The sequence below is a fragment of the Myxine glutinosa genome, chromosome 3, assembly GCF_964187855.1.
Source record: "Myxine glutinosa chromosome 3, kmMyxGlut1.1, whole genome shotgun sequence".
NCBI lineage: Eukaryota > Metazoa > Chordata > Myxini > Myxiniformes > Myxinidae > Myxine > Myxine glutinosa.
The window spans coordinates 82,594,171-82,620,527 of record NC_136263.1 but is presented as its reverse complement, the minus strand read 5'-3'; positions in this window follow the sequence as shown (position 1 = coordinate 82,620,527).

Genomic DNA, 26,357 nt, shown 5'->3' with positions numbered 1-26,357 from the left:
GTATCAAAAGTGACATGATGTGTTCATTGTTCATAAACAAGAATGTATCAATTGAATGCAGGTTTATTAGCAACAACGATGAACAATCAATCTGCAAGACAAAGAAAGCGATGGTAGATATTAGAATAAGATAATAGATACAGAATATGCAAATAACAATGCGCAGTATTACACAAGATGAGAACAGCACCATACGCAATAGAGAACAGCACCATACAAGAGTTGTCTAATATTGGCTCTGCATTGTAAAAAGCCGGTGATTATTCTGATGCAATTCTACTTGCAAAAGCATCAACATTATTGTGACGCAACATGCTTAATCAGAAGTCAGCGTTTAATGGACAGCTGAACAGGAAAAGTGTTGACGAGTCATTCCCTTACCACTCCTGCAGTTTGTTAGTATGGTAGAACATGGAGCTGACATCCAGTCTCTTGACTGCTATTGGTAACATGTAACCCAATGCTACCTGCCGCATAGTTGGGTAGTCAGCGACTAAACCACCTACCCTCACTGGCTTGACAGTGGGGAGAGTGACTGTGACACCCTGCAGGACTATTAACAATATACCTGTCAAAGGGCAGATGAGCTCTCTTTGGGAGCCAATGGCCATCCAGTTAGTAGAGAGCTTCGTAAGCGAACCTCTATGCCAATAGCATGTATATGTAAATCCATTCAAAATTTCATTTTCATTTCAAATTCACAAAAAAAAAAAATTTCAAATTTTTCCCCATTCGCTTGGGAACAAAATTTCATGTTGTCATTTGAAATGTCCCTTCCATGATCCGCCATCTTGTCCCTTCCATGATCCGCCATCTTGTCCCTTCCATGATCCACCATCTTGCTCACATGATCTTGCTTTGGTCTGGCATGGCCGATAAATTATTTTCACCTGGTGATTAAAATCAATATATATATATATATATATATTGTTACCGACGTGGCTTAGATGTTATTTTACCGAGCGGTTTTGGGATGACCACGTCTGCACAAGTTACCGATTATACTCGAAGTTGACTAGTCGCGCTATGCTAGGTCAATGAAGGAACAGACACACGGCTGGGTTTCAAATGACACGACTCCAAGGGTTCAGTTCTCAAGACCTCCGGAGGAGATTATATTCGTTACGGAAGGTCAGATTACAGGGACGAGAGGGACAGCAAAGGAAGATAGGCACTTAGACACAACCTTATATTAACCCCAACAGACGACAGGTAAACGGGACAAGGCTGACTCACACGGGGGTTGATGGCAGGAAAGCGGTTGTCGATGGCTCCAGGTGCACCTGGGCTCAGGGCAGGATCGACCCGGTCCGGTCCAGAGATGCGGAAGGTTCCACAGCGCTCGAGGTGGCGTCTTTTCGTCTCAAGCTGGGGGCGCATCTGACGTCACATCCGGCGCGGGGCCGCGTATATCCCGCGGGGAGTGACACGCCCTCGGCTCGTTAGCTCCGCCTCGTGGAATCGGCACGTTGCTTCTCATTGGGTGCGTGCGGGGGGGTTACCGGCTCCGCCCTTGACGAGGAGCTGACAAGGAGCCCCTTTGTGGTAACCCCGTGGAGCGCATGGTCTGGAGCGCGTTGTCTGGAGCGCATTGTCGATGGCGGCTAACCGAGCCGGTGGGAGGACGCACACTCCCCCCCGCGCAGCGCCGTGCCCCTCTGTTGTTGTAGACGGGGAAGAAGATGGGAGGAGGTATGGGAAAGGTCCTAAACTCACTACTGGTGCCATATAATCACATTCTGGTGCAACGAAGAGTCATAATTAATGGAAACGAGGCCTTAACTGACATAGACTAAGAATAACTAGCAAGATGTCCGAAAGTGGTCTACGTGTGGTGCGGTGGACCTGGGCACGACATTTAATGGGGGGAAAAAGGGGAAGGTCGGCTCTACTGATTGTTGTTTACAGACAATGGGACTAGGGAATGGGGGATTGGGGATAGTTGGGGAGTATTGGGGAAAATAGGGGAATATTTACAAGCGGATATGGAGGCCAAATTCCATATTCGCAACATTGCACCCTTCTCTACCCTCGGGGCGTCCCGACCCGATAAATTTTTACCTACTTTAGTGTGGCACGCAATGTAGTTCCCGCTACTATTAACTCTACCCTGAGTGCGACAGTTTTACAGATATTCACGAATGAGTAAATATGTCCCCCTGCGACGTTGCACCCTTCTCCTCACAGAAACACACCCACAGGATAACCGAATCCGGAAAGAATTCTCAAACTAAACATACAGCCGGTAGGGAGCATTATTTACACAAGACTACGCTGATATTTACACTACGATCCAGGACCTGTTTTTGGAGGAACACATGCAGATGTTATGCATAGAGAGAGCACGCTTGCCAGCATCGATACACCAACCCACGAGTGCTCTGTGGCCGACGGCCTTTAATAACGTGCAGAGCACCCCTTCCAAGCATCAAGCACCACCCCATCACACAGTGAGCACCATCCGGTGCACCAATAAAGTGTTTATAAATCATTGTGTGGTGTCGCAGCCGGCCGATGTTCTGCCGCTGGTCTTGCCTTCGTGTGGTGCACTTGGCCTTCTTACTTCTTTTCAAAAATAAAGAAAGGCGCCAACCGCGTCCATTTCTGTATTTTGGCCTTCAGTGGTGTCAACTATAAGTGGTTCACCTGTTTGGCATAGGTGCCACGTTGACCCATAGGTCCTTCCACGGGTGGTGCTTGGCCGCAAAAGAACTGCGGTCCATTGTGGGTGGCCACAAACATTGCGGTCCGTATGGTGTATCGATCCAAGCAGCAAGCAGCGAAAGTGCAGGCCCACAACTGCGTAGCCAGCACCGCTCTCTCCCCTCTCTCTACCCCAAAGCCAGATCCTCGGAGGTGGGAGACAAAAGAAGAAGACAAGTGAGTAAGGTGGTAAGGGCGCAAAAGTGCACGCAATACAAGATGATGCACACTGGGGGCACATGGGAACCAGGTGAGACAGGTACGTTCCTATCGTACGCCCCCCCCCCCCCCCACCAGGTAACCTACATGGCCCCTCCCTTACCCCTTACTGCATCCACAAAACACAACACTACCCATAAACATCTACTTTACAAATCAACAAACATCCCTACTGTCTTCCCCGTTCCTCCCATAAACCAAATTCGTCTTCTCTCCCTCCTAACCAATCAAATTTGCCATTTTCAACTCTCATCAAAATTTGCCATTTTCAACTCAACATCAAAATTTGCCATTACCAATTCATCATCAGTCCCTCCTAGGGAGGGAGAGATGGAATCACCCCAATGTCTCATCCACGTCGTGATGCGTCTCACAAATCCACAGCAATCTCATTTCCTGCTACAAACCAAGAAAACACGGGTGTGGAGTCATCATCATCACCTCAGGTAAGTGGCTGCGTATGGTGCGACAGGTTCATCAATCCTAACTATTTCCTAAGTGACTTTAACAACTTTACACTACCCGGGGTCTTTCTCCGGCCAAACCATTGGCCCTCTTACACTATGGGTTCTAAAAACCAATTCCCATTGGCCAAACTGTGGTGCTCTTCAATTTGGGGTCTCACTCCCCCGATTCATCTCCCGGTGCCCTCGTACAATTTCTGGGCTGCGACGTGTACCTCTCCCAGTGGGTCTACCCACCTGCACACCTCCACCACTGTAGTTGCCTCCGAGCTTACCTGTTCCTTACCCTAACCTATCTACCTGGGGAAGGCCCTCTGGCGCTCTCCCCACTCCGTGCCCTCTCTGGCACTGGGCTGCCCGATCCACACCCGGGATCCTCAGGCACCCACTCACAACTACCGGCTCCCAGAGCCCACCTGCGGCCTCACCTGGCCGACATCCTCACAGTGGTGGAGTGCCCAACCAACTACACACACTAACAGGCTACACGCCCAGCCATTTCCACAACACTAATGCACCCATCCACAATACCATTCTGCAACCGCACCACAAATGCCAATATCCAACCACAATTTACCTGCACCCTCCACCTAACACTTACACTACCCGCCCCGGGTACTCGTGAAAGGGGTCCACTCTTCCCCCATCCACACCTTCGCACCATGCACACCACTCCGTACCACTCACTCCAACTCTCTCCACACACCTGTACCTGCACACCTGTGCTCTCACACCTGGTGCCACCTGCACCCTTCTCTCCCCAAGCGCATTCGCGCTGATCCACACACTCACTACTCATACACTGCTCCACACACCTGTCCAGTTGCACACCTGTGCAATCACACCTGTTCAATTCTCACAAACACGGCATCATCTCAGCTAACTACTCCCTTCTGAAACTTGCGCTTCCCAGTCGTCCCTTTAAACTATTGCGCTCCCTCGTCATTATCATCCACACTAATCTACCTGCGTCCCTACTACAGGTATCAGTCACTAACTAAACTTAACGTCACCTAATGTCAATCCTCGCTAGATCCCTACACACCATATCCTAACCCACCCGGGCTAGTTTTCACTGCCATACACCCCATAAGCTATTGCTCCTTTGCCCCCCCTTGTGAGGGATGGTGGATTTGCCATCCCACCACATCGGGGGTCTCTCACTACCAATTTTGCACATCAAATTTCAACAAATTAAAAATTTGCCAATCACTGCCCATCATCTGCCAATCACTACTGCCAATCCCTTGCCAATCATCAAATTTTGTTTTTCTCTAATTTTGGGTTCAAAACACTAACCTCATCACCCAGTCGACTCACTAATACCTCTCGGTGCGCCAATCCCTGTCCAAAGCCCGGCTTCGTAAAGCCAAGCAATGGATGCTGGTTGTTTTGTGCCAGCGGCTGGATGCGTCCGGCATTCGGGGCAGGGACGGGGGCTTACCCGGGCCGAGATCCCACGCACCACCTCGGCGTGGAGCCATCCAATGTCCCGATCTCGACCTGCCGGCACGTCTCAACAAAACGTGGTCGCCATAACGACCCTTCCTATCGGGCTGCCCGCTCCGCCTAGTGGAGCACGGACGCGGCCGTTCAAAGCGAGGCCCAGCACGCACCGAGGGCCCGATTCGGCTAAAAGTCGACCTAACCTCTAACCCGTTTAATGTCGATGCTTCACCTGCATGCTTACACCCCGAAGCCCGTTCCTTGCTCACACATCCAGCCGTGCTCATGCTCCTCGTACCTTTCCTTACACACCCAGGTACCCTCATTCCACTCACAGCCTTGGTCACACACCTGACCACCGAACACTTTGGCACACATTCGTTGGTCGCACACCTCACCAAAACACCTCTTCGCGCCCCCTCCTCAGTCACCTCCTCTGTGACAATCACAGGTGTGCTCTCATTCGCACACCCAACCACGTGCCTCACCACCAACTCCAGCGTGCATTCCCACTCACGCTCTACCATTCCAGGTGTGGATCCTTCCATCCCAGGTGTACATCCTCGCTACCCTGTCACAACCAGCTCACTCTCCTGGTCACTCTCACTACTCTCACCACCACTCTTGACCACGCACTCACCCTTACTCTTGACAGCACACTCTTTCCTCAGGCACCTGTCCGTTACACACCTTTCTCGCGCACACTCTTGCACACTCTCTCCCGTCACACCCTCTGTAACACTCCCCACACCGCGCTTCCACGTGCTTCCTCGCACACGCGCTACGACCGACTCACTCTCGCCAGCACACTCACTCCTCGGCGTGCACTTTTTCCTCACACACCCCAGAGTCGGACTTTCTCGCACACCTCCTCTTTCGCACACCAGACCTGTCACACACTTCACCAACGGCCTCTCACGAACACCCGGGTCCATCTCGACCCCCAAGCTTCTTAAATCCCCTGGCGCATCATACGCACGACCATATTGGTCACCACTTACACCAGGTCCTCTTCCTCTTCGCTTCTCCTCCATCACCTGCGAATCCCTCATCCGGTTAATGAGCACATCATCACGATCCAAACACAGACTTTGGACCAATTCTTTTATCTCCTCTTTTATCTCTTTCTTATCCCCTCTCCGTCGCTTCTTAATTTCGCTCACCCCTTCTTCCACTTCTTCTAATTTGTGCTTCACCTCTTTTATTCCCCGGTACGTCTCCTCAAGCTCATCCTCTAAGGCTACCTTGACCGTTTCCAGGTGCGTCCTCACCTGCCGGTCCTTCGTCTCCATTACCTCTATCACCTCGTCCAACCTCGTTGTCAGTCCCTCACGTACCATCTGACATTCCCTCTTTGTCGCTATCAAGTCGTTTTTTATGTCGTTTTGTGTCGCTTTTAAACCTCCTAATACCGCAGTGTTCCTTTGAACCTGCTCCACTAACTCCGTTTGTCCCACCGTCAGCTGCTCCACCTCCTGCGTCAGGTCCTCTATGCCCCCTTGCAATTTTACAGTCCCCTTTCTCACCTCCTTCTCCATGTGCTCCTTACAGTGCTTCACCTCCTCGCGCACTCCTCCGACCTCCTCACTCACTCCTCTTCTGATCTCCTCTCCCATCACTTGCATCTCCTGCCCAGATGCCACCCTCATCTGCTCCATTTCCTCCCTGTGAGCATCCAGTTTGGTTTCTACCCCCATTCTGACCCCCTCTATCTGCTGCCCCATTTGGTTAACTTCCCTTTCCGCTTGGTCCCTCATGTCCCTCAATTTGCCTTCCATGGTGTTTTCTAACCCCTCTAACCCTTTTTGCATCCCTTCCATTTGATTCTCTTGAGCGGCCATTCTGTTTTCTACCCCCATTAACCCATGTTTCACCCCTTCTATCCCATTGTCTAACCCCTCTAATTTCTTGTCTAATCCCTCACCGGTACCCCTCGCTTCGTCCCTCATTACCCACAATTGCTCACCCTGAGCATCCATCCGGTTCCCCATTACCCCCAATTGGTCCTCCAATCGCTCACCCTGAGCATCCATCCGGTTCCCCAACCGCTCACCCAATCGCTCAATTTGGCTCTCCATACTCATCTGTACAGCTGCCTGTAACTGCGCGATGAGGGCCTGCATGTCAATCGGCTGCATGTTAAAGCCCGTTGATACAGCGGCCTCGGCTACCACGCGCTCTTGCGAGGCGCCATTTTGCGCGCCCGCTACTTCGTGCGTGACGGCGCTATTTTGCGAACCTGCCGCCCTCACTGCTTCGCTCTCCTCTTGTCCCTCAATTTGGTCCTGGATCGACCCTACCTCACTCTCCTTTACCGGACCCCAGCTGTCTTGACCCGCCATAGCGCGACTTTCAAAATTCGTTTTTTTTTTATTTTCGTAAAACAAATTCAAATTTCGCCGTTATAATTTCGCGCGGGAAACGCGCTCCGAATCGATTCTACTTGTTACAAATTTGGGCCTAATAACGCGTGGGAAACGCGCTCCGAATCGATTCTACTTGTTACAAATTTGGGCCTAATAACGCGCGGGAAACGCGCTCCGAATCGATTCTACTTGTTACAAATTTGGGCCTAATAAATTTAGTCCCGGGTTCGAATCCCACTCCTCGACACCAATTGTTACAGACGTGGCTTAGATGTTATTTTACCGAGCGGTTTTGGGATGACCACGTCTGCACAAGTTACCGATTATACTCGAAGTTGACTAGTCGCGCTATGCTAGGTCAATGAAGGAACAGACACACGGCTGGGTTTCAAATGACACGACTCCAAGGGTTCAGTTCTCAAGACCTCCGGAGGAGATTATATTCGTTACGGAAGGTCAGATTACAGGGACGAGAGGGACAGCAAAGGAAGATAGGCACTTAGACACAACCTTATATTAACCCCAACAGACGACAGGTAAACGGGACAAGGCTGACTCACACGGGGGTTGATGGCAGGAAAGCGGTTGTCGATGGCTCCAGGTGCACCTGGGCTCAGGGCAGGATCGACCCGGTCCGGTCCAGAGATGCGGAAGGTTCCACAGCGCTCGAGGTGGCGTCTTTTCTTCTCAAGCTGGGGGCGCATCTGACGTCACATCCGGCGCGGGGCCGCGTATATCCCGCGGGGAGTGACACGCCCTCGGCTCGTTAGCTCCGCCTCGTGGAATCGGCACGTTGCTTCTCATTGGGTGCGTGCGGGGGGGTTACCGGCTCCGCCCTTGACGAGGAGCTGACAAGGAGCCCCTTTGTGGTAACCCCGTGGAGCGCATGGTCTGGAGCGCGTTGTCTGGAGCGCATTGTCGATGGCGGCTAACCGAGCCGGTGGGAGGACGCACACTCCCCCCTGCGCAGCGCCGTGCCCCTCTGTTGTTGTAGACGGGGAAGAAGATGGGAGGAGGTATGGGAAAGGTCCTAAACTCACTACTGGTGCCATATAATCACATTCTGGTGCAACGAAGAGTCATAATTAATGGAAACGAGGCCTTAACTGACATAGACTAAGAATAACTAGCAAGATGTCCGAAAGTGGTCTACGTGTGGTGCGGTGGACCTGGGCACGACATTTAATGGGGGGAAAAAGGGGAAGGTCGGCTCTACTGATTGTTGTTTACAGACAATGGGACTAGGGAATGGGGGATTGGGGATAGTTGGGGAGTATTGGGGAAAATAGGGGAATATTTACAAGCGGATATGGAGGCCAAATTCCATATTCGCAACAATATATATATATATATAGTATAACGGTTTTGAGAAGTGTAACGAATTTGAGAAGTGTAACGGTTTTTGAGAAGTGTAACAATTTTGGAGGAAGTGTAACGAATGTGAAAAGTATGGTTTTGTGGTGTGTAACACCCTCGTAATGTAAATAATGGTCGCAGCCGTCCTCCTAGTTAATTCCATGAAATTTACACACAGGCCACGATATATCTTTTTTAAATAGTGTATTTCCTTATTCCATGTAGGCTAAATATGTGTTTCCCACTAGATTGACTCTGCATTGTATCAAACGAAATAAGCGTAGGCCCTTTCAATTTCCCCAATCATCTCCACTCTCCAAAGTTCCTTTCAAAAGCGGTGCGAGTGGTGTTCAATCCCGCAAGCCGCCATTGCCCATGTGCTCATCTCGGAGAAGAGGGGGGGGTAGGAGCCGCCAACTCACAGGCGTGGCACGTCGTCATGATGAAAAGGAGTAATCGGACAGCCCTACCAGCCAACCAGCACCGCGGTTAGCGACCCGGTAGGCGTGCCCTCGCAGCCGGCGGCTTGATTCCGCCCCGAGTAATAAAAGCGGCTGGAAGGGACTGCTTCAGGAGATGAGCGAAGAGGTGACATATGAGAGGAGCGGTGAGATGCGAGACGCTCCAAGCCAAAGAGGAGAGGTACTCGGAGAGGAAACCAGCTAAGGAGAGACGCGCTGAAAGGAGGGAGACGGCTCCACCAGAAGGAGAGGAGCAGGTGTGCCCGAGCCAGCGTGTGACGTCTAGAGCATCGGCAGCGGATACGCGACGGAGGGTTTTCCCGCCAAAAACGCGAGGAATTGAGAGCTGCTGCCTCCGACCCTGCCTCCCTCTCCAGCAATCCACCTCAAGCCATACCTGCCTGCAATATCCCCCATGTAAGTGTGAACGTCGTCTGTCCTAATCGTTGTCCTGGGGTTAAGTAAATTGAATAGTATAAGCTAACGATGCACTGTGTGACTGCTTCTTCCATCCATTGCTGTAAATAATTTTGGTCGCTCTTTCTTTTTGCTTGTGTGTGCATAATAAATCTGTTCTTCCTCCGTACTCTGTCTTCTTCTCTTTTCCTTCTCTTTCGGTCACTTTAGAGGTTTCCCGATTGAATATCTGTGGGGCGATCTGGTCAACGTCGGGTGGAATCGGGCCAATTTGGGATCCTGTCCTGTTAGGTCGCGGTTGGACCATCTGCTCGGCCCATCGTAACATCTAAACCGCGATCTGTAACAATTGGTGTCAGGAGTGGGATTCGGACCTGGGACTAAATTTGTTAGGCCCAAATTTTGGAACACCAATTGTGTTATCAGTAACAATTGGTGTCTGGGAGTGAGATTCGAGGCCCGAACCAAATTTTTAAAACGTGTAGAAAAAAAAAATTTGGTCAAAATTACGAGCTGCCGAAATTGTTTTGTTTTATAAAACCCTAATTTTGAGATCGCGCCATGGACAATCAAGGCGATCGGATGTAGGTGGGGGAGATAGACGGGTTAGGGGTAACCCAGGACTTAGGGGAAGAAAGGGAGGAGGAGAGCAATGAGGAGGCGGTTGAGGGGGTATCAGACGCACAAAATGGCGTCCTCGCGCACGAGGTTGCGGGCGCGCAAAATGGCGCCTCGCACATGGCTACGGCGGCCGCACCCGCTGCACAAGTGGGAGGGATGGCCCAAATGCAGGCCCTCATGGAGCAATTTATGGTACAAATGCAGGCGTCCCTCAACCTACAGGGTGAGCAATTGGAGGGCCAAATGGGGGTAATGGGGAACTGGATGGATGCTCAGGGTGAGCGATTGGAGGGCCAAATGGGGGCAATGAGGGACGAAGCGAGGGGTACCGTTGAGGGGTTAGACAAGAAATTTGGGAAGTTAGACAATAATTTTGAGGAGTTAGACAAGAAATTTGGGAAGTTAGACAATAATTTTGAGGGGTTAGACAACGGGATAAAAGAGGTGAAAAATGGGTTAATGGGGTTAGAAAATAGGATGAAGGACAAATTGCGGGAAATAGGGGAACAATCTGCCAGGGAAATCAAACGAATGGGAGAGCAGATAGAGGAGGTAAAAATCGGGGTAGAAACCAAATTGGATGCTCAGAGGGATGAATTGGGACAGATGAGGGTGGCATCTACAAAAGGGATGGAGGAGATACGACGAGGTGTAAGTGAGGAGGTTTCGGGGCTACGCGAGGAGGTAAAGCGAGGTGAGAAGCGTATGGAGAAAGAGGTGAGAAATAATACGGCTAAGTTACAAGGGGGAATAGAAGATCTGACGGAGGAGGTGGAACAGCTGACAGAGGGACAGACGGAGTTAGTGGAGCAGGTTCAAAGGAACACTGCGGTACTAGGAGGGTTAAAAGCGACACAAAGAGACATCAAGGAAGACTTGATAGCGACACAGAGGCAATGTCAGATGGTACGTGAGGGACTGACAATGAGGATGGACGAGGTGACAGAGATAATGGAGACGAAGGACCGAGAGGTGAGGATGCACATAGAGACGGTCACGGTAGCCTTAGAGGACGAACTTGAGGAGACGCACCGGGAAATAAAAGAGGTGAAGTGAAAATTAGAGGAAGTGGAAGAAGAGGTGAGTGAAATTAAGAAGGGACGGACAGAAACTAAAAGAGAAATCCAGGAGGAGGTGATGGAATATGTGCAAGGTCGGTGCTCAACTCATGATGTGATGCTCACTAACCAAATAAAGAGTTTGCAGGTGGCAAAGGAGGTGCGACGACGAGGTACGGAGGTGAGTGGCAATGTATATGATGTGAGGAAAGCTTCAGTCGGCTTGGGGATTGGTTTGGATCCGGGTGTTCGTGAAAGGCCGTTGGTGAAGTGTGCGACAGGTCTGGTGTGCGAAAAAAGAGGTGTGCGAGAATGTCCGACCATGGGGTGTGTGAGGAAAAAGTGCACGCCAAGGAGTGAGTGTGCTGTCGAGAGTGAGTCGGTCGTAGCGCGTGTGCGAGGGGGTACATGGAAGCACGCCTGTGGTGAGAGTTACAGAGGATGTAACGAAAGAGTGTGCGCGAGAGGATGCGCGAGAAAGGTGTGTAACGGACAGGTGCATGAGGAAAGAGTGCGCTGTCGGGAGTAAGGGTGAGTGCGTTGTCAAGAGTGGTGGTGAGAGTAGTGAGAGTGGCACGGAGCGTGAGTTGGTTGTGACAGGTGAGCGAGGATGTACACCTGGAATGGAAGGATGCACACCTGGAATGGTAGAGCGTGTGTGGGAATGCACACTTGAGTTGGTCGTGAGGCACGTGGTTGGGTGTGCGAGTGAAAGCACACCAGTAATTGTCACAGAGGAGGTGACCGAGGAAGGGGCGCGAAGAGGTGTGTTGGTGAGGTGTGCGAGCGACGAATGTGTGCCAAGGTGTACGGTGGTCAGGTGTGTGACCACGGCTGGGAGTGGAACGAGTGTACCTGGGTGTGTAAGAGAAGGTACGACGAGGAGCATGGAAACAGCTGGAGGTATGAGCAAGAAAGGGGTAGCGTATGCATGTAAGCATCCAGGTGAGGCATCGACGGTAACCGGGTTAGCGGTTAGAGCGACTTATAGCCGAATCGGGCCCTCGGTGCGTGCCGGGCTTCGCGTGCCACGAGAACCAGCGGGGATCCGAGCTACGGCGGGTTCGAAAGGACCGCCGTACGCGATCCACGCTGGGCCTCGCTTGGAACGGCCGCGTCCGTGCTCCACTAGGCGGAGCGGGCAGCCCGATAGGAAGGGTCGTCATGGCGACCACTTTTTATTGAGACGTTCCGGCAGGTCGAGATCGGGACATTGGATGGCGCCACGCCGAGGTGGTGCGTGGGATCTCGGCCCGGGTAAGCCCCCGTCCCTGCACCGAGTGCCGGACGTATCCAGCCGCTGGCACAAAAGAACCCGCGTTCATTGCTCGGCTGTATGAAGCCGAGCTTTAGAAGGGAATTGGCGCACCGAGCGGATCTAATAAGTAGACGGGTGATGAGGATAGTGTTTTGGCCCCGAAATTAGAAAAAAGGCAAAATTTGATGATTGGTACGGTGATTAGCAGTAAATGGCAAATTTTTGATTTGTTGGATTTGGACGAGCGAAATTGATAGGACCTCACCGATGTGGTGGGATGGCAAATCCACCATCCCTCACAAAAGGGGGGGCAAATGCGCACTAGCTTATGGGGTTGATGGCAGTGAAAACTAGCCCGGGTGGGTTAGGATATATCATGTGTAGGGATCTAGCGAAGATGACATTAGGTAACGTTAAGGTTAGTTAGTGACAAGGATACCTGTAGTGGGGACGCAGGTAGATTAGTGTGGATTATAATGACGAGGGAGCGCAATAGTTTAAAGGGACGACTGGGAAGCGCAAGTTTCAGAGGGGAGTAGTTAGCTGAGATGATGCCGTGTGTTTGAGAATTGAACAGGTGTGATTGAACAGGTGTGATTGCACAGGTGTGCAACTGAACAGGTGAATGGAGCAGTGTATGAGGGAGTAGTGGTGATTGCGTGTTGTGTTGACCAAATGGTCCAGGAAGAAAGGAGGGTGCAGGTGGCACCAGGTGTGAGTGCACAGGTGTGCAACAACAGGTATGGAGAATGGTTGTGTGGAATAAATAGTGTGGAATAAATGGAGTATTGGAATGGATGGTCGTGGAGTGAGTATGGTGGAAATTGTGGAGTGGAGTGGATGGTGCGAAGGTGTGAATGGGGGAAGAGTGGACCCCCATCACGGATACCCGGGGCGGGTAGTGTAAGTGTTAGGTAGAGGGTATAGGTAAATTGTGGTTGGATATTGGCATCTGTGGTGCGGGTGAAAGAATGGTCTTTGGATGGGTGCATTAGTGTTGTGGAAATGGCTGGGCGTGTAGCCTGTTAGAGTGTGTAGTTGGTTGGGCGCTCCACCACTGTGAGGATGTCGGCCAGGTGAGGCCGCAGGTGGGCTCTGGGAGCCGGTAGTAGTTGTTGTGGATGGGGCCCGAGGATCCGGAGGACGGACCCGGGTAGCCCAGTGCCAGAGGGCACCGAGTGGGGTGACAGAGCCAGGAGGGGCTTTCCCCAGTTAGTTAGGTTAGGGTGAGGAGCTAGGTAAGCTCGGGTGGCAACTGCAGTGGTGGAGGTGTGCAGGTGGGTAGACCTGCTGGGAGAGCTACACGTCGCAGCCCAGAAATTGTGCGAGGGCACCGGGAGATGAATCGGGGGAGTGAGACCCCAAATTGAGAAGCACCACAATTTGGTCAATGGGAATTGGTTGTTAGAACCCATAGTGTAAGTTGGCCAATGGATTGGCAGGGAGAGACCCCGGGTAGTGTAAAGTGTGTTAATGTCATTTAGAAAGTAGTTAGGATGAAATCTCCTCGCACCATCTGCATCCACTCACCTGAGATGAGGTAACTCCACACCATGCCATGTTTTATTATTTTTCATTAATGCAAATGTTTGGATTGTGAGACGCATCATGACGTGGGTGTGACATTGTGCGTAATTCCATCTCTTCCTCCTTATGAGGATTGATGATGAATTTGGTGATGGCAAATTTTGAAGTAGAGGGATTGGAGATGAATTTGGTGTAGAAGGGAAAGATGGGGAAGACAAGACGTAGTGACGAATTTGTAAAAGTGTAAATTCTTGTAAATATGGGGTAAGGGCAAGGGTAGTGTAGGTGACAGGGGGGGGGGGGTGACGTACGGTAGGGACGAGTTTTTCTCACTTTGCTCTCCGTACGCACTTCACCCTGCATTGCCTTTATTGACGTGTACCCTTGTGACCTTACCCCTCGCTCATTGTCTTCCCCCCTTTTGTCTCCCACTTGAGGACCTGTGTGCCATTGGGTGCCGAGGGGAGCGTGCGTGAGGTGGCCATTTTGCGCACGAGATTCCCAGAACCAGCATGCATTACGTTGATGTACCACTTTATGGACCGCTGTTCTGCGGCCAAGTACCACTTGATGGACCCCAGGTTCTGGGGCAGGGCACCTCTGTTGGAGACCGGCCATAGTGGCCAGGGAATCTTGCTTGCGGACCTCGGTAAGGTGGCACCTATGCCAAACAGGTGGACCACCCTTAGTTGGCCCCTGTTGCCCTAAATAAAAATGGACACGGTTTGTGCTTTTTATTATTTCCAAGTAGGCCGCATGAAGCCAGAAGACGTCGGGAAGCACATCGGCCCAGCAGAGAAAGAGAAGACCACCACCAGTTGTTTTGTTGTGTTTATTATAAACCGTGGTGACTGTGCACCGAGTGGTGCTTTTGGTGTGTTGTGGTGCTTTTGGTGCTTTGTGGTGCTTTTGGGTGCTTTGGTGGTATTGGTACTGGTGCATCGATGCAATGCGTGCTGTCTCCTCCCTCCCAACAGGAATTTCTTTTTCTTGTTCCCTAAAAAGAAAAAAAAAACACAGGTCCTGGGTTGCGTTGTAAATAAGAAATAACGTCATTGTAAATAATGCTCCCCACCGTAAATGTATAGTTTGAAAACAATTCCGTAATTCGGTTAGCTGTGGGCTTGAGTCTGTTAGACAGGGTGCAATGCAATAGGGGGACATACTTATTTGTGTTTTAAGATTGTCACACTCAGGGTCAGGTTAATTGTAGAGGGAATTACACCTACGTGTCACACTAAGTTAAAGTTTTGTAGGCCCGAGTACGGGCCTGAAGAAAGGAGGGTGCAGTGTAACGGTTTTGAGAAGTGTAACGAATTTGAGAAGTGTAACGGTTTTTGAGAAGTGTAACAATTTTGGAGGAAGTGTAACGAATGTGAAAAGTATGGTTTTGTGGTGTGTAACACCCTCGTAATGTAAATAATGGTCGCAGCCGTCCTCCTAGTTAATTCCATGAAACTTACACACAGGCCACAATATATCTTTTTTAAATAGTGTATTTCCTTATTCCATGTAGGCTAAATATGTGTTTCCCACTAGATTGACTCTGCATTGTATCAAACGAAATAAGCGTAGGCCCTTTCAATTTCCCCAATCATCTCCACTCTCCAAAGTTCCTTTCAAAAGCGGTGCGAGTGGTGTTCAATCCCGCAAGCCGCCATTGCCCATGTGCTCATCTCGGAGAAGAGGGGGGGGGGGGGTAGGAGCCGCCAACTCACAGGCGTGGCACGTCGTCATGATGAAAAGGAGTAATCGGACAGCCCTACCAGCCAACCAGCACCGCGGTTAGCGACCCGGTAGGCGTGCCCTCGCAGCCGGCGGCTTGATTCCGCCCCGAGTAATAAAAGCGGCTGGAAGGGACTGCTTCAGGAGATGAGCGAAGAGGTGACATACGAGAGGAGCGGTGAGATGCGAGACGCTCCAAGCCAAAGAGGAGAGGTACTCGGAGAGGAAACCAGCGAAGGAGAGATGCGCTGAAAGGCGGGAGACGGCTCCACCAGAAGGAGAGGAGCAGGTGTGCCCGAGCCAGCGTGTGACGTCTAGAGCATCGGCAGCGGATACGCGACGGAGGGTTTTCCCGCCAAAAACGCGAGGAATTGAGAGCTGCTGCCTCCGACCCTGCCTCCCTCTCCAGCAATCCACCTCAAGCCATACCTGACTGCAATATCCCCCGTGTAAGTGTGAACGTCGTCTGTCCTAATCGTTGTCCTGGGGTTAAGTAAATTGAATAGTATAAGCTAACGATGCACTGTGTGACTGCTTCTTCCATCCATTGCTGTAAACTAGGGCATTGCCCGTACTATATCTATATCTAAAATTATATCCCCCCCCTCTATTTACATGAAATGGTTTGGTCCAAAGCGAACGGCTTGCGAGTACGGTGACAATCCCCCCCCTCTATTTACATGCAATGGTTTGGTCCAAAGCGAACGGCTTCCGGAGTTTGGTAAAGAAATCGCCATCGCGTGCACAAACGCGCAGGAAAGCGAATGAATCGCAAATTCGGTTTTATTAGTTTTAAAACATAGTTTAACGCCAACATAGTTTGCAAACGTGAAATAAATGAATACGCTCTCAAATGTGCCATCCGAGGCAGAGTGTGTCCTCCACGTTCGGCACACGCGATCGTTCGCTGCTCTCTGATTGGTTGAATCGTTTTTTGGACATAGCTCGGTAAGTAATTGTCCGATTAATATGAAACCTTGAAAAGGCACATCCTCGGGTCCCCAGCAATATACCTGGCAAGTTAAAAGTATATCGGACCCGTGGTTGTCGAGAAACAGCGGTCACAGACAAACAAACGTACAGACGTACAAACGTACAGACGTACAGAGATTACTGGAATTATAGATAGATAATTTTGGTCGCTCTTTCTTTTTGCTTGTGTGTGCATAATAAATCTGTTCTTCCTCCGTATTCTGTCTTCTTCTCTTTTCCTTCTCTTTCGGTCGCTTTAGAGGTTTCCCGATTGAATATCTGTGGGGCGATCTGGTCAACGTCGGGTGGAATCGGGCCAATTTGGGATCCTGTTAGGTCGCGGTTGGACCATCCGCTCGGCCCATCGTAACATCTAAACCGCGATCTGTAACAATATATATATATATATATATATATATATATATATATATATATATATATATATATATATATATATATATATATATATATATATATATATATTGTCGCGATCCCGTCTGGGGAATGTATCCCAGCACGGAATACGGACGTAAATGTCCGGGCTTCAAGTAATCCACGGAGTGGACAAAAGAGACGTAATCAACACAATTGTGTTTTAATCGGCCTTCTAGGGGTAAGGCACGATGCTTTATTGGCTCGATCACAAAAACCATGAAAGGTAACAAATGGAATAGGCTGCACAAGCCTGCAGGAACGGTCGGCCACAGACGCTCCCACGAGACGCAGGTAAGATCCTCGCGGCTCCAATCGACGAGCTCCGGAACTCCAAGGATACCAGGATGGAATACCACACAAGGCCGCCAGGAACGGTCGGCCAGGAGCTCCAACACGAAGCAGGCAATATAGGACTCACAGTTCCAATCTACGATCTCCGGGAATCACTCGTTCTCTTCCGGAATCACTCACTCGTACAATCCATAACTATAAACGATCAGCACAACTCGCTGTCGTGAGGCGTCACGAAAGTCCCCTCGCCTCGAGGCCTCGAACCTCCGAGCTGCGTCCGTATCATCCGATGGCGGCCGCGCTCTCTGACCCTCCACCAATCACGTCCCGACTCGCCTCCCAATCGCGTGAGGCTCCAAGGAGGTTACGTCAGTGGTGGGCGGGGCACTCATTTGGGTGAGAACAAAGGTGGTTTCACCGGGGGTTTCTCACAGTCCTCCCCCCCTAAGTAAAAACCCCGTCGAATAGACGGCGTTTTTAAAACCAGTATTTGTAGTAGGTGCAAATCACATGGCAAGATGATGGCGGGAATTGCTAACAGGCAATTAACGCAATTAACAATTACTAACACTTGTTAACAACAATAACGAAACAACGCAACAATACAACGCAACGCAATGGCGCAACACAATAACGCAACAATAACGCACTTATTAACGCAACAGGCAATTAACAGGCGTTAACAGGGTAAACAATGAACCAGTTTTTTTTTTTTTTTTCACACACAATATTAAACACCATACACCCCATTAACATCTACCCCACAAGAGTTACACTTCACCCAAAGCACAATAGAGAAACAAGGGAGCCAAACTCAAGGTGGGGAAACATTTACAGGAGGGAAACGGACCGAGACCTAGAGCGGCGGGTTCTCCTCCGGTGTCGAGAACGACAGTCATATGCGTAATGACCCCTTTCACCGCACTGGTAACATCGATCTTTCGGGTCGAACGGCCTGCGGACCAAAGGGCGTCTGAAACGAGGCCGCCGCGACATGCCATTCGACATCTCGACGCACACCCGCGATCCGCAAATTAACCTTCCATCAAGGGCTCTGACCGAATCTTCAGCATCTCGTGGATCTTCAAACTCAACAACCGCGAATCCAGGTGGGTTCCGAGCAACCCATACGTTGCGGAGTGGTCCGTAATGCCCGAAGACCCTCCCTAGCTCGGCTCTCGCTGCTCCATTGCCCAGGTTTCCCACATATACCTTAGCATTAGCGTTCCTGCTGAATCGCGACATGGCGGGAGCGGTCCCTGAGGAGCACGGCACCTGAGGTTGGCTTGACGGGAGGCTCGGGTGGACTTCAGCTGACGCAACGTCACCGTCGGAAACTGGAGTCGAGGCGCTAGGCTCCTCGGGCCAGAGTGAAGATATGTCTGACTCCGCCACTCTCTCTGCCTGTTTACTCTGGGCTCTAGGGACCCCCCCACAGGTCAGAGTCAATGACTCCTCCCTGGCTATGGCATCATTGCCAATCAGCAAGGAGACCCCGGGTATAGGGTAGTAGGGTACTACCACACAGGTCACTGGACCCTTAAAAATGTCACTCCGGACCTCGAGGAGGGCAAGGGGGTACCGGCCAAGAACCCGGTCAATGCCCCGAAGGAGGGTATACTCGCCGGTATAACGCATCTGAGAGGCCGGAACTACCCCCACCCGGAGAACACACCGGGTCGCCCCAGTATCCCGAAGGTATTTGGTCTCAAACTTCAGCATCGAATCGGGGCCACCCACTAAGGCTGTCCCTGAATACTCCTGATGCAGTGGATGAATGGAATTAGCCCCGGTGGCAGTGACCTCGGTCACCGATGCCACCGTCGTGTGCGAGGGCCCGGCGGATGAGTTCCACTGATCTCCCTCCGACTTAACAGGAGGGTTGCCTCGGTAGGCCGGACTGGCGGGATTAGAGAAACAGCGGTTTTCACCGTGCCCCACACGTTTGCAGAAATCGCACCAGGGCCCTGCCCTGGTCTGCGGCTCGCGAGCGCCCCCAGTGGAGGTCATCGGAGAACCCTTCCCCTCGATCCAGCCGCCGGGCAGACGGGGGGCGGTCTTGATCGCAGACTCCTCCGTCTTACGAAGCGACTGCGTGACTTGCAGCATTTTGCACGCCAAAACATGTTTATCAATAAGGTTGACGCAGTCTGCCAAGGAAACAGTGTCTTTGTCGACAAGAAACAATGCTAAGTCAGGCGGAAGCTGTTGATCGATACGGTAACGCACCAGGAGTTCGGCAACCGCTTGAGGTAACTCAACCTTGCTCCCCTTGAACCATCTCTGCAGCTGTTCCAACAAGGCCCGCGAATGTTCCTCATAGGTTTGACTGGACTCACGAGTCCAGCTGAAAAAATTTCTCCTATAAATACATGCGGACACCGCATAGGCATTCAAAATCTCGGCCTTCAATGCCCTGTATTTGTTTGCGTCCTCGGTTGCCATCCTCGCATATACCTCCCTCGCCTTCTCAGATAGATGGCTCACAAGATGGCCGACCCACAAGCTCTCATCAATGCCACCGGCAGCCAACAACTTCTCCGCCATCTCCAGATACGCTTCTGGCTTCGTGTCTCCCGTCCAGTCCGGCAAACGAACATGAACAGTTTCCGGGACTCTTGCAGCAGACCCCTCTGCCCGCAGTCGTTCAGTCAACATTCGCAACTCATGCTCTCTGACGCGTTCAGCTTCTGCTGCCGCATGCTCTCTCGCTGCTGCCGCACGCTCTCCCTCTGCTGCTGCCGCACGCTCTCTCTCTGCTGCCGCATGCTCTCTCTCTGCTGCTGCACGCTCTCCCTCTGCTGCTGCCGCACGCTCTCTCTCTCTCTCACGCTCTCTCTCTGCTGCCGCATGCTCTCTCTCTGCTGCCGCATGCTCTCTCTCTGCTGCCGCATGCTCTCTCTCTGCTGCCGCAGCACGCTCTGCCTCTGCCCTGTCATTCTCCCTGTTATACATGTCAAGTTGTTGAACCGGAGTCAGCCCGGTCCAGAAGGGCGAACGCATGCATTTAGTCATGATGGAATCGCTTCCTAACATCTCGGGTTGAGTGACCGGGTCAAGGCTGCTTGCGTCGCTCACCTCGCCACCCCCGTGACTGTCAACATGATCAGGTTGAACTCTCACTTCCCTGGTCGACATAGCTTGGCTACGAGTTATCATACGACCAGGCACAAAACACAACCTCAACACAACGCTCAAACACAACGCTCTGTTGGGGAAATACGACACAACTACGCAATATCACCCGCACATCAAATTGCCAATGAGAAAAATACCACGTACAAATACTCACGTTTTTTTTTTTTTTTTCGGTTGTTTGGAGGGATCCGAGGCTATTCGCTTATTCTTTGTCGGTTGTTTGGAGGGATCCGAGGCTATTCACTTCTCTGCCCAAGACAGCGTCCTACGGCGAGAAAGTTCCTCCCAGACGGCGTCCGCTGGTGAGAAGGCGATGAACAGATGCCAGAAGATGTCGTCCACTGCAGAATTCCCGTCTCAATCGAATGGCTCTTACTTGAATGATCCTAGGACGAGCAACCCATTTGTCGCGATCCCGTCTGGGGAATGTATCCCAGCACGGAATACGGACGTAAATGTCCGGGCTTCAAGTAATCCACGGAGTGGACAAAAGAGACGTAATCAACACAATTGTGTTTTAATCGGCCTTCTAGGGGTAAGGCACGATGCTTTATTGGCTCGATCACAAAAACCATGAAAGGTAACAAATGGAATAGGCTGCACAAGCCTGCAGGAACGGTCGGCCACAGACGCTCCCACGAGACGCAGGTAAGATCCTCGCGGCTCCAATCGACGAGCTCCGGAACTCCAAGGATACCAGGATGGAATACCACACAAGGCCGCCAGGAACGGTCGGCCAGGAGCTCCAACACGAAGCAGGCAATATAGGACTCACAGTTCCAATCTACGATCTCCGGGAATCACTCGTTCTCTTCCGGAATCACTCACTCGTACAATCCATAACTATAAACGATCAGCACAACTCGCTGTCGTGAGGCGTCACGAAAGTCCCCTCGCCTCGAGGCCTCGAACCTCCGAGCTGCGTCCGTATCATCCGATGGCGGCCGCGCTCTCTGACCCTCCACCAATCACGTCCCGACTCGCCTCCCAATCGCGTGAGGCTCCAAGGAGGTTACGTCAGTGGTGGGCGGGGCACTCATTTGGGTGAGAACAAAGGTGGTTTCACCGGGGGTTTCTCACAATATATATATATATATATACAGTGAACCCTCGTTTATCGCGGGGGTTACGTTCCAGAACCCCCCGCGATAAACGAAAATCCGCGAAGTAGCGACCATATTTTTTTTTTTTTAAATATATATTTTAAAGCATTATGAACTCCCCACACTCTTATTAACCTTTCCCATACTCTTATAAACACTTCCTATACTCTTAAACACTTTTTACACTCTTAAACATACGTAATTTTAACAACATATAAAATTCTAATGGGTACTCACCATTGAAGATACTGTAGCTACCCATGGGTTCCCCAAGCAAGACCAGCATCAGAATCTCCTTGCTCCAGCCAGTGACGTCACCGGCGGGGATTCCCGGCGCGAGAGTGGCTGGTCACGTGACCGCTAAAGCGTGCCGCGCTTTGCGGGTATAATCAGCTACACCTGTTGATCACGTGACCACCGATTCACCGAAGCACGCCACGCTTGAGAGGCGTGGCTTTCGGTTTCTGGTTGTGCTTTATAATGCAGCCCGATAAATGGGCTTTTCAGTGTTCCCGAGTTGGTTTTGAGAATAAATATCTTCTCGGACGAGTTTGTGTCTTGCCCGTCATTTCGTCCGTATCAAGCAAGAGCCCCGGCTCTTCAATACTAAAACTTGCGTGATGAAGATGATGATGAATTAGCTGTGCAGTACTGATGACGATGAAGGTGATGACGATGATGAATGTACTGGCGTTTTCCATACGCACGACTCTTTGTCTACCCTTCTACTGTACACTATGTACAGTATTTTATTTCTTGTAATATGTTTTAAATACTGTATTTTTCTTATTTCTTTACGTTTTTTAATTTTTTAGGCTAGAAAATGCTTATTTTACCACAAAAATATTAAAAATAATAGTATATAAAAATACATTTATACCGCAAAATCCCGCGATATAGCGAAAAATCCGCGATATAATTTTACATATACTAGCGAGAAAAAACCGCGATGTACCGAATCCGCGAAAAGTGAACCGCGATATAGCGAGGGATGACTGTATATATATATCTATATATATATATATATATTGTTACGGTCCGCGGTTAAGGATGTTATGTTTGCCGAGCGGAGGCCCCGCGACCTAACAGTTTCCCCGCTTCACCCGATTCACTCGAACGTTGGCCGTATCACGCCACAGCTATTCAATGAGGGAAAAGACAAAGACGACGGATGTGAAGAAAAGGCATAAGAAGACGAAGGCAAAAAGGTTTGAAAATACTACTAAATTTATTTACTATGTACAGGCTCAAAGAAACCAAGGAGGAGGAAAGATAATAAAATAATATACAGAAGCTTTTTAGAGACACAGTGAAAATCGCTAGCTTATCTAAACAGACTTAATTAATACCCAGGACAGAACAAACGAAGACGTAAAGGTGGGCGCGATTCGGAAAATTTTAAGGCCGCTTACCGCTTATCCGCTCCGCCAGCCCGTGTAGTCCGATTCGCTTATCCGCTTCAGCGGCCGAAAATCTTAGTCCGCTTACCGGTTATCCGCTTATCCGCTTCGATTCGATTTTTTTAAAGCGCTTCGACGTTTTTAAAGCGATTTTTGACGTTTCTAAAGGGAATGTAATGCTTTTTAAGCCTAAATAGCCATTTCTAACTACTACAAAGACAAACAAAGCTTTTAAGATCAAAAATATACATTTTTATTTAAATAAAATTTATTCAAAATTTATTGAAATAAAGTTTTCCACTCGTCTCTACTCTACTCTACAGTTAATTTAAATATAATTTTAATATATGCAAGTTACATTAAAGAAAAATCAATTTGCCTGTCCTTTCTTTGACAAGAGAGTCTACTAGTCAACAGACTAGCAGTCTGTTGACTAGTCCTCGTCTTCCACCTCCACCTCGTGGGCCTTCTTGAGGATTTGGAGGTTGCCCTTCATGAAGACGAGGGCCTCGAAGTTCGGTGCAGCCAGGGCCGACCTCTTAGGCCGGAGGATGTCCGACCCGTAGCTGAACACGTGCTCGACCGAGGCAGAGCTCGGGAGCGACCGGGTTGTGGATGTCGCTGTGCTGGGACTGCTGGTTTGCGTCGCTCGTGTGCCTGTCCCTGGCACTGCCGCTGGGCTGGAGAGTCAGAAATCTCTCCATCTTGACGTTATTGCCGCTCTAGCGTCCAATAAAATATTCAGTTTTCACTTATTATTCACTTAAATAAATATTCACAATTCTAGAGTAACGGCTCAGGCTAACAGCTGATTTGGCGAATCGCGATGCGCTTTAATTTTTCGGTAGTCCGCGTACGCTTATCCGCTTCGGTTTCCGGGGGTTGTTCCGATTCGCTTATCCGCTTCGAAAACGTTAGTCCGCTGCAGCGGATAAGCGGATAAGCGGACTTTCGAAGCGGACCGCCCACCTTTGCGAAGACGACTCACACGGGGAATGATGATAGGAATGGCAGGTGGATGTTTTGAGGGAGAGGGAGGTCCAACGGGTCCTGCAGCACGATCGGCGCGTTGGGCAGCCGCCGTTCCTTCGCGGCCCTGCTCCAAACTGCCGTCCAGGCCCCAAGCGGCTGTTGAGTGTTGTTGCTGCTGTGGACGCTGCTGCTGGCGAGCAAGGCGACGAATAGCAGGCTTTGTGCTTCCCTGGATGATCTCCTTTGAACAAGAATCGCTGCTGGATGATCTCCCTTCTCTCTCTTTGACCTCACAACCCAGCTCTCTCTTGGACCCTTTTACTCAGCTCTCCTCTGACGACCCAGCTCTTTTCTTTGCACCTCACCACGCAGCTCAGCCCTGACGACCTCCTCACAACTCTTGCACGCGCGCTTTTATAGCGCCTCCGGCGATTAAGCCGCCGGCCTTCAGGACACGCCCATCGGTGTGCTCCCCTCGGCCCTGGTTGGTCGCGCGACCCTCTGGCTCCGCCCTTGATGACGACGGGCGGGCACGCCTTTCTTCCCCAACCCAAGCACATGTTCAATGGCGGCTTTGGAGGGGATGTAATTGCCAAATTGAGGCTTGGCCATGACGAAAGGGGAAATGGAGGTTTTGGGAATGGGAATGAAGGGAATCTATCTTTTTCACTTGGTGCAATGGAGTGTCATTCTAATGGAAGACAAGGCCTTACCCTAAAACACATAATAAGGATATAAACTACTGAACAAGGGTATTATAGTGTCCTTCAATGGATGCTTTATGGAATTAACTACCGGGACGCCCTTTTAACCTTTACACAACACTGGAGGCAGGAGGGGCCAGAATCAAGCAATAATAATAATACACACAATCAAAAAAATACAGTCCTCATATCCGCAACAATATATATATATATATATATATATATATATATATATATATATATATATATAAATGAATTCATTTATTGTTCATTGTTCGCTTTTTTATAAAAGCATCTCGCTCACGTGATCTTGCTTTGGTCTGGCGCGACCGATAAATTATTTTCACCTGTTGATTAAAATTATTTTCACCTGGTGATTAAAATCAATAAATTACAATACAGTACTGTACAGAACGGATTTTGAATTCGAAACCGCTCATCATTTATGCCAGCTACACCGACTTCTTTTTTCCACCAGCTACACCGGCTTCAGTTTTCCACCAGCTACACTGACTTCATTTAAGCCAGGTACACCGATTTCAGAACGTACCTGCCAGTCGGACCTACGTACCTGGTCCAGTCGACTAAAAGTCTAGACTATATAGCCTACAGTAGGTAAGTCCTGCATTCTATCTCAATCTATCCATTCAATAAAATTAATTTGAATTTTAATTCTAAGCCCAAGATCAAACAACCTAGCCTAGCTAGGCCTAGGCCTACAGATGTTTGCGAGGGCTGCGTACTCGACCGACTGACTATTGTCGACGAAGCTCTCACTCTACGCAATGCGTATTCATATTAAGGAGATGGTGTCTCCTAAAAAACACCTATCCGGTTGGACCGGTTTTTTTTGGTAGTAGGTTATAGACAGCAATCTCTCAGGGTAGTACTACCGTTCGGACTTAGGAGTGTTAAAATGGTGCCGGATTCATCTTACACTCTCCATTCAGACTTAGGAGCACTAAAGTGGTGCCTGGAACCATCTTACTCTCTCCATGTCAGGATTTCTGGTCTTACTTTCTGTCTCAATCAAACGATAGCTACCAGGCTAGCTTCAATCTCTCTTTCTTACAAACAAACATCTTTTCATCATACACTTTTCTTACTCATTTTCACTCCTCACCTTTGCATTCTCTCTCTTTTATTTCTCTTTCCTCACATTTATCAATGCAGTTAGTTTATTTAAGGCTTGGCCTCGATGAGGACGATATAGTCCATGACTGGTGCCTTCAACATAAAAAAGTCACCGTTACAATTTTGTTCTTCTAAAACAGATGTTGCTTCGTCTCAGTTACCTCAGTACAATGATACAAAGAGGATGCAACATCCCATATACATTACAGGGATAATGAAACACCTTTTTCAACATACATTGTGTCGTGAAAATCAAGCTCAGACACGACTTGACCCTGGGTAGGTTTAATATCATTTAGATCTGAAGTACATCCTGTAAAAATACATTCATGCAACAGGCATTAAAATCAGCGTATTTCATGAGCAATGGTCGATTCAATATGGCAATGGTCCAATAGAGAGGACAGTCAGCGCAGCATTTAGGGGCGTACATACCATTCAAACTACAGGACTATGTCACAGTGAGTTCCGCTGGAGTGTCCGTGCGCCCCGGTTGTCCCGGGTCTTATAGACGCCCCTTTTGAAGCGAGCACACCCTGGGTTCACCTTGGTATAATTTCACTACATTCTCCCCGCCGTTAGAACTA